This window comes from Rhagoletis pomonella, unplaced genomic scaffold, assembly GCF_013731165.1.
Source record: "Rhagoletis pomonella isolate Grant_MI unplaced genomic scaffold, Rhpom_1.0 Rhpom_scaffold_00007, whole genome shotgun sequence".
NCBI lineage: Eukaryota > Metazoa > Arthropoda > Insecta > Diptera > Tephritidae > Rhagoletis > Rhagoletis pomonella.
Genome location: NW_023458561.1, coordinates 28558652 through 28569155, shown reverse-complemented (window position 1 = coordinate 28569155; position 10504 = coordinate 28558652).

The following is a 10504-nucleotide window of genomic DNA, read 5'->3' as shown; positions in this document are numbered from 1 at the left end:
GTTAAGTTGCCATAATCAGACCTTTATTAGATGCAGAAGAGCTTTAATGCATTGTAATCGAATCATCTGAATATATAATTACCGATTTAAAAAAATATATACACTTACGTATTTTTTATGCGGTAGATGTGTTCCATAGAAAGCCGCATAAAAAAAATCTGCATAAAAAACTTTCATACAAAAACCGAGTTCGAGCATTTTCAAAACCACATGAATTCAGATGATCTATACAAAAAATCCCAAAAAACGGTATAAAAAAATTCAGTGAGGCAATATTAAGCAATATCAATAAAAAATACCCAAAAATAAAGATACCTTTCAAAAAGCTAATACTTAAATTTTAAAATTAATTTTATAAAAAATTCCTCGCTATTAATAGAAAAAGCGTTCACCCTTGTACGTGTAACTCTTTCTGCCTCTTTAAACTTTCAAAAAAAAAAAAAACAACACCGCACAAATTCAAATGCGCATAAAAACAGCATAAAAAGGACCTAAAGGTCTGATTATGCATACTTCGCATAACTTCGCAAAACTTCTTAAACGTAACACAACTTTACAAAACTTAAGGCTGGTTATGCTTCGCATGCAACCAAATTTACAGTACTACCTTATGAATCGACGCAATAGGGTTATTCACGGTGTGTGAACAAAAACAGCTGATTTTTGGTTTATTTAGGTAAATGGATTTGTTACACAAAAATTTGTTCAAGTAGCTATTAAGTGGTTTTAGTGGGGTATATTTGTAGTCCAAATTAAGTCGACACTAAAGTCCTTTGCAGTTTGACATTATTTTCAATACAATATCTGTCAAAATGTGTAAATAAAATACGTACGTTTTTGTAAAAAAAAATATTTGAATATAAAATGAAAATTTTGAATAAAAAATAGCGTGATATTTTCTTCCGCTCATATGAATTTGCACAAAAAAAAATGTATTCCATTAAAATCAGGGAAAAACGGCGGGCCATGCGCACTTATTCTTTTTTTTTAGCTTAACAAGCCTTATTTTTTACTTGCTCCCAAAATTACATGGATAGAATCGTGAATTCCCCTAATATGCTTTTCATGTATCTCTGCAAAAATTTTGCTATTGGTACCACTGTAATTGAAATATCACTTAAGAAAATGTGAGGCAAAATCTAAACACAATAGATCGCAAATTTTTTACAAGTTCTGCTAATTTCTGGGTAATGGAATACATACAACAGCTGCATTCAACAGATTTTCACCTGAAAGTTTAAATTTTATGCGAAGTTATGCGAAGTATGCATAATCAGACCATAAGTGTATTTGACGCCATGGATGTTGGCAAGAGTTTGATGAAACTTCTCCTTAAGTTTTTATTACCGAGAGGTAGTGCGCTACTCTATTTTTTGGCTAAGGACACGTGTTTTAGAAAGGAAGTTTCATAATGAAGTCATTCCATTCACATATTGGTTGATACCTACAGTGGCGAACAAAAGTAATGGCACAGAATTTTTCGCAATATATGCAACGTTTTTTTATACTAAATCGTTTTCGCTCATTTTTTTATAAACCTTAATGAAGTTCATATTACAACAAAAAAGACAAAAACAAAATCTCAAAATTTTGTGCAAAACTAGACTCGAAGCTTTTAGTCGGATTGGTAACAGGGCATTGTTTGCTATCAGCACATGCTTTCAAATTAGATTTTATAGAAGCCGAAAAGGGCAGGAAGTATAGACATTACGAAGAAATTGTGGGGCATTTAATTTGCGGACACAGCGAGTTGTTTAGAAGGTTGTCAGAGCAATACCCTTTATTTTTCGCACCTAACGACAATCTGATAGCTGGAGTCTTCTTTGGCAGAAAGTACGTCATTAGATTTCCTACAAGGGAGCAATGGAGAGATCTACACACTCCCTTGGAAATCTCGGTGAGAACTTTTTACAACGAGGGCTCAAAGACTGAAAATGGTACTGGAGCTGGACGGCATCTGGACGGTAACTTCAGATGCCTTTCTTGTTTGGGCGCAACGGCGACGGTCTTTCAATCGTAGTACTTTGCAATACTGAAAGTGGCAGACTGGATAATTGGCGAAAGATGGCGCGGACAAAAGAATTAGAATCAGCAGTGGCAGCTAGTAAGCTGTTCCAAAGACTTCTTTTTGGTTGTTCTAAAGCCCTTGGAAACCAATTCCACCTCTTCAAACATTTTCCAAGACTGTATGTTGAGTCGGAGCTCCGTTACATAGTAGAATAAGCTTGAACTTGTGTGGATGCCGGTGTTCAAGACAACGAACTGGCTGATGAATTGGCAAACTGCGGTTCCTTGGAGAGCCCAATCGGGCCCGAACTAATTTTAAGGCCAAGAATAGCCCAAGGATCGCATAAATAAAACTTATGAGAGCCGTTGGTGTTGGTGGACAAAGAAGGAGTGATTTACGAGCCTTGATATATGGTTACTCTGCATGGAGCCTGGCAAAGAACGGTCTCGTCGCCTTTAAACCTGCCCTGGCAGTATGGAATACAAATTTAAAGTTTATTAAGAAGTAACATATTTCTGAGACTTAGAACATCTACATATGTATTTAAATGCAAAAATGAAATATGTAAGAATATAAAAGCGGACATAACTTTACTTCCACTGTAATCGACTTCTGTTAAGAAATTAGCCTAAAAAACGATGTGAAATTTTCTCTGATATAGGGAAGTATGTCTTTAACATTTTTCATTTACTGTTAGTATGGTATGGTATGGTAGTCTAATAAAATACGTTTTTTCCGAATCGAAAAAAATCGCCACTTCCTTGTGAATTCGCGTTTGGTACCTACTGTTCCGGAGAACGAAATTTCCTGGTCTTTAATTACACTAAATGCGCAATTATGAATAAGCGTACATTAACACAAAAAAGTAAACGCAAGAAATGCGAAATTTTCACTGACATTAAGTGTCACCAAATTAATAAACGAAGCGTAAAGAGAACTCATGCAAGCGTGTACCAACCAGCACCCATTTAGAAACGATAGTTTCTTACCTTAACTGTAGCTTTTGATGAAGTCGTTGGTGCAATGAATTTCCTTCCTTATTGTTTCAAAAAATAACAAAGCGAATAAAGACATTGCCTTGAGTTGTGGGAGTGAGATACGAAACAACGACGACGACAACAACAAAAAAGCAAAACAATTTAACAGCAGCACGCATGAATACTTGAGCGAGATTTCACGCTTGCTTAATTTTATAGCTTCACAGTAACAACATATATACATATGTACATATGTATGTATGTACATGTGTACAAATATAATGTGTGGGCCTACCTACCAATGCCAACTGTAATGCCATCACTGAACTGCATTGTCATGGCTAGGAAAAGTTATTTCTAGGAGGAAATAGGTCTAATTTCATGCACTGCTTTGATGCAAGAGTGATGTCTGAACGCCTTCCGCTACACAAGTGCAATTTGTTGATACATCCCTGTGGGGAAAATCTCTAGTTCTGAACTGGTGCGCTTTTAGTACATTTAGACCCAGTACTGGTTCGCGATAAATCTCTTTTGCATGCAAGCAACTGGCGAATTTAACATGGCGATGTCCTAGGAAGTGTCAATTGCCCCCCCGCTGCATCCCTTTTTCGATAGTTCCGAACTAGTCCTAAATTCTATAGTTCCGATACAGTTCTAAAATCGACAGACGAAAGAAAAAAGTATCATGATTTTTCAATCTTTTCGGTTCTTCCGTGTGCGATTTTACATTATTTTCAAAGAAACGTTTTTTCAATTTGAAATTAAATTTGTTCAAATGTACGTTTACATACCTTGCTGTAGCTGACTTTGCAGAGGTGCTCGCTGTTATTGGTTAGATTCCATACGGCCCCAAGATGTTAATATGTTAACACAAGGCTTTGTTTTGTATTGCCAAGCTATGAAAAAGCATCTGCGAAGCGCAGAACAGAAGCGTATTTGAACGAAAAAGCCGCCGAACACATACCTATGTAAAGTAAACAAGCCTGCATCCCTTATTCGATAGTTCCGAACTTGTTCTAAATTCGACAAATAAGATCTAGTTCGTTCGGCATCGCTTTTTCTATAGTTCCGAACCATTTCTAAATTCGTCACTTTAGATATCGATTTCTAGTGAAAAAAACTGAAAAAAATTAGTATTTTAAAAGTACCACTTTTCGCCGATTTTGGACTGGTGGGGATCTACTTCATATCGGACTAGTTCCTTTTTTGCGATAAAGACCTAGTACGGAACTAGAAATTTAATTCACTAGTCCGCGGTTTCCCTGCAGGGATGGTATGTACTTACATATGTATGTGTGTACTTATCTATAAATACAGTGGTGGCCAAATTAGTGAGAAAAGTACCTAAGCGCATATGTGTAAAATTCTCTTCGATAGAGATTGGGACTGCATTTACAAACAACAGAAATGAGGCTGGGTGCATATTTTCGAATTACTGATTTTCCAGGCGCCACTGTATATATTCACAAATATATAAAAAAGACAAATCCACCAAATAGAAATAAATATAAATAACCATAATCATCGCACCACTTGTGGCACTTTAACGGTATAATTACATACTTGGATAGTGATGAGGCAGCGCACAGTGGTCTGAGAGTGGCAGAAATTCCAAGTTTCTAAAAGTCTCGAAATGTGCAACTAAGTGGTTGATAAAATTCTAGACATGTCCACTAATTTGTTTTAAGACTTTTTTTTCTATGAAAAATGTGACTAGTAGGATTCAAAGTACGCAGGAAACCGGTGCTGTTTACATCATATTTTTATGTAGAAATACGACTACGCATTTCAGGTGCTTAAAAACGGTAATTGAATGATCAGTTATTGTTGGATTTACCTTTAAATTTAAGGGCAGGTTTAATGGTAAACAACAGCTGCTACATAACAAGTTTTCATCAACTTTCCTTGTCCTCTCAGAGTTCCGAGCATTTATATGACTTCATCCAATTAGCTTCTGGAAAGTGTAAGTAGCTTGCAGCGACGTTGGGTGAAAAATTATTGTTGCAAAAATACTAAATAGACTCCGAAATATTAACACAACACATTTTTTCTGCGTCTGCCTCTTGTTTATCTTCCACAAACTGGGCCCTTCACAATAACAGATTTCCATATAAGCTGTCGCAAGAAATAGCAATCTTGATCCGATACTTTTGTCTAAGAGTAAAAAATATAAAAAAAAAATTATACAGATTGGTGATTTTTACGCCCACCATATTATTAGGCAGAGTTGTAATAAATTATCTGATTTTCACTATATCACAGATAAAAAATTTTCTAGTTAAAACTAAGCTAAAAACCTCATAACGTTTTCCCCATTCTATGTGATTTTTTAGTTTTCTTCATTACTTAGCAAAAATATCACTGGAAACAAATCACAGCAAATCGCAACACAATTACTAGTACTTTTTGCCATATTTTACCAGGGGCTCAACCACTGTGCGGTGGCGCGTTCCCTCTGTCGTATACGTAACATACAAATGTTTAATAATTGCAGGGTCTGCTACATTCGAATTGCCGTGGCCGCTCCAAGCGCCGACAACAAGGTAACACTAGGCTAAAGAAACAGACAAAAAAAAAACAATGAATGTAATTGCTGCAAGTACATTACATACTTACATATTCAACGAAAGCGAAAAAAAAAGATCAAAATAAATAACAACAATCATTAGATGCATTAATCAAAAGCAATGCAATTGAGTCTAAGCTGAAAAGTTCATTTTTTACACAAGTTGATGCATACATACATACATATGCATGCAATAATGTGTGTATATAACTGTATACTTACATATATGCGTCCATAAGTAGGTGTGTGCTTGGAATGGATGCTTGTTTTGGAAGATTTAAATGGTGAGAAAGGGCTAACTCCAAGTCGAGGTAACCAGAGTACTGAAACAATAAAAAATACGATGGCACAGTTGGAGTTTGTGTCCGTACGAAGGGGTGCTAATTAGATACATTAATCACAGGTTAGTGGCTTTAAATGTGCAATAAATAAGTATACATGCTGGGATAGCAGGAGGCGGCTGACACCCTGTTGGGATTACACACTTGCAGTGAATATGTAGATGGGAGCTTCATGAAAGCTAAAGGGAGCAGGCATTTTTGCATCTACAAACATACAAAGGTATGCACATTAATTGAGGTATAAGCATTATGCAAAATGCTATCTAGCTCTGTATGTTCATAAATGTATGTATTATGCAAATTTTTATGAGGGGATTTTTGATATGCTAAATCCGATATTGTGAAAACTATTTACATATGTATATTTAAGGTCAAGCAATTAAATGATTAATGACCAGTAAATATGTAGATATGGGAAACAAAAAGCGAATAACTACATATTGTGTAACAAGTAACAAATTCAAAGTCGCAATTGAAAGCGGGCAAAGCGGGTTCGCTCCCCATTCTACCAATTTGATGAGGACACTCTCCTCTTCTCCAGCGAGAAGACGCTGCCGGTTCAGTCTCGAGTAGTACCAATCGAGGAACGTCAGAAAATGCTCCCTATGGGCTACGGCTCGCTGATTACGAAGTCAGATTTCGAAAATTCAAAAAGTCGAATTCAATATGGCGGATGAATTGAAAAAAAAAAATTAATTACGAATTTTAAGCCCGATTTTGAAAACTAAAAATGGCGGATCCAATATGGCGGTTAACTTAAAAAGAATTATACCATTTTTGCGAATCTTTACGGGGACCAAAATTAGATGGCGGATGACTTAAAAAATCAACGCGATTTTCTAGCGATTTTAAACTTGCACTTTGTTATACTAAATTTGAATGGGCTATAAAACTGCATACTTTGAATTTTTCTAAAAAATCTGAATAAAATGTTGCAAATAAGTGTGCAAATTTAATGAATTTTCCGGAGTTTTGCACAAAGTTTAGAGATTTTATTATTACATTTTCTGGTGTGGAATGAACAATATTTTTATAAAAAACTATCGAAAATAAATTAAAATAAAAAACTTTGCATATATTGTGAAAAATTCACTGTGCCAATACTTCTGTTCGGCACTGTACAGACATACATAAGTACATATATGTAAAACCCATTTTGTAAATATACTTCTACTATTACTACATCCTTGTTCTTCTTTAATGGCACTGTAACCGCCTAAGCGATTTTGGGCGAGTCCAAAACAGCACTCCAGACGTTTCTTTCTTTGCCAACTGCTTTAATGCTTTGCTTTAATAAGCTGCGTTAAAAGTTTTATTTTACTTTTTACACATTTTTCTTAATATTTATGGAAAAGTATTAATAATGATGCTGAAAAAAAAAACAATCTTACCTTCGTTTTCAAATAACAACGATGAGAAAAAAGAGATCTGCAAGCACTTAAAAGGGTAACGACAACAAATTGGTGGAACCTAGATGGTTTTGATATTTAGATGATGAAGGTGCAGCAATAAAAGTAAACTCCAGCCTTCGCTATTCCAGCAACAGATAGACTTTGCTACCAATTAGTAATTACTGTTTTTTTTTTGTTGTATCAGTCTTGTTTTTGTTTCTGTTGCACTTTGATATTTTTGATGACCCCGTTGAGAAAAGTAAACAAGCTGCTGTGGTAGAAAAGTGACTTTCAATTTCAAAATCAACAAAAGAAACAAACAATACAAACGAAAGTACATTCGTAGGCGCAAAAGCCGTAGTCGCAGCGAGGTCAGTAATAAAAATAACAACAATAGAAAAGGAAAAAAAGATATTTGAAAGATAAAATATTTAACCGTGTATTGTAGATTAACAATAATGGGATTTTAATAAACAGTGGAGAAAGAGAGTGCAGCTATGTAATAACGTAAGCTTCGGTGCAATCATTAAAAATCACTTCGTCCTGGTAACAAAAAATTATTATGTAAATATGTAAGTATGTATGTATGTTTTGGCACAAGTCTAAAACCTAGACACTTGACTAATATGCTCTGAATCATTGATAACTTAGGAAAAATACTTGAAAGTCTAAGTTTCCTTAATAAATCTTTTAGAAATACTTAATTAAAAGTTAAATTTTAAACAGGTTTAAAACTATTTATTTCTATGAATAACTCAGAAAACTTTGTATCCTTTATCAAATTTATGACATTATGACAATTTGACTGTTATGACGCGCTTAGTGATATGTACATATGTTTTTTTTTTAATATTCAAACTTCTTTTACATCCAGTGTTGGCAGGTGTTTTGGATGAGAAAACTTGCTTGTTAGACTGAAAATATGTCATTAACTACCTAAAAAATATCAAAGTTTCACAAATTCGTCATAATGATACCGGAATTGATAATTTATATTCAATTCAAATTTAAATTTACAAAGCAATTCTGGTTAAGATGGTAAAAGGTCTTTCGAAAGACAATGAAAGCCGGAAAATTCTCTCATTCACCAACAGTCGCAATGGACGAGTGAGCGTGCCATTCGAGTGATCCGAGTTCGAATTCTAGGGCAGCAAATTTTTTTAAATTTTTTTTTAAATTTTTTTCTTTATAATTTAACTGTATTTTACTTTTTAGATTTTATTGATATAAAACGAACAAAAAAATAAATATATAAACTTATTTTATGTGTATTTTTTTTTCTTAATTTAATTTTCTTTAAATTTGAGATGTTATTATTTTAAAAAGGAGAATATCTTTTTTTTTCACTTAATTTTTAGGAAATGATTTTATTTGTCTTTCTTTAAGATTGTTTTAAAAATAAGTTTTCTTTATATTTTTAGAGGTTATTGTTTTAACAAGATAACTTTTTTTCGTTTAATTTTTAGGAACTGATTTTTTATTGTTTCTTTTTAATATATTTTTTTCTTTTTTAGTTTTTTAGTTTAACTTTATTTTTATTTTTAGATTTTATTGATTAAAAATTAAACCATTTTTTTTCAATTTCATTTAGTTTTTGGAAACATATTTTTGATTTATTTCTTTTCTTTTAATTTACATTTTTTTCTTTTGTTAATTTCATTTTCATTTTCTTTTAATCTTTATATTGTTTTGTTTCAAAAAGAAAAATAGGTTTGTTTTATTTTATTTAATATTTGGGATCCTTTTTTTATATTTTATCGCTTTGTCTTTTTTTCAATTAATTTTGAATTTAAGATTTTGTTTTAAAAAGTAAAATATTATTTTATTTTTGTTTAAATTTCAGCACAAATTTTTTCTATTTTGGTTAAATTTTTATTTTTCTAATTTGATTTTTAGATTGTATTGTTAAAAATATATATATATTTTTTGTCAATTTAATTAATTTTTTAAAAATATTTTTATTTATTTTCGTTTGTTTTCATTTTATTTATTTTTTCTTTGTTACTTTAACTTTCTTTTATTTATAAGTTTTTGTTGTTTTAAAAAGAAAAAAAATAATTTTTTAATCTAATTTAATGGTTAGAAATATTTTACTTATTTTTGTCTTAATTGCCTTTTTTATTTTTCCTTTTTTAATTTAATTTTATTTTTTTATAAGTTTTTGTTGTTTTAAATAGAAAAAATATCACACTTTCGATGACACATTCTACTTTTAGTGTGGCGAGACCCTGATTTTCGAATTAGTTTTTCATCATCAAGCAATGCTTAATTCGTATCTCGTTACAGTATTATACTGCACAGAATTCAATTTAATCCACTTTATTGCCGTTGAAAAGCCGCCAAGTTCAGCAATTAATTACTCTTAAAAAAGATTTATGAATGCAAGAATTAAAATGCGTGACACATTTTATGACTCTTAATTCGGAAGTTTAATTAAAAGTGAATTTATGCGCATTACAATATGGTGTACTATCCCTGCAGGGAAACCGCGGACTAGTGAATCAAGTTTCCAGTTCCGTACTAGGTCTTTATCGCCAAAAAGGAACTAGTCCGATAGGAACTAGATCCCCACCTGTCCAAAGTCGGCGAAAAGTCGTACTTTTAAAAAACAAATTTTTTTAAAGTTTTTTTCACCAGAAATCTATATCTAAAGTGACGAATTTAGAAATGGTTCGGAACTATAGAAAAAGGGATGCAGAACGAACTAGATCTTATTTGCTGAATTTAGAACTAGTTCGGAACTATCGAAAAAGGGATGCAGCGGGGGGCTTGTTTACTTTACATACATATGTGTTCGGCGGCTTTTTCGTTCAAATACGTTTCTATTCTGCACTTCGCAGATGCTTTTTCATAGCTTGGTAATACAAAACCAAAATTTGTGTTAACATTTCAACATCTTGGGACCGTCTGGAATCTAACAGCGAGCATCTATGCAAACTCAGCTACAGCTAAAGGTATGTAAACGTACATTTCTTACAATCATTCAAACAAATTTAATTTCAAATTGAAAACACATTTCTTTCAAAATAACTTAAAATTCGCACACACGGAAAAACCAAAAGGATTGAAAAATTATGATACTTTTTTCTTTCGTCTGTCGATTTTAAAACTGGTTCGGAACTATAGAATTTAGGACTAGTTCGGAACTATCGAAAAAGGGATGCAGTGGGGGGCAATTGACACTTCCTAGGACACCGCCATGTTAAATTCGCCAGTTGTTT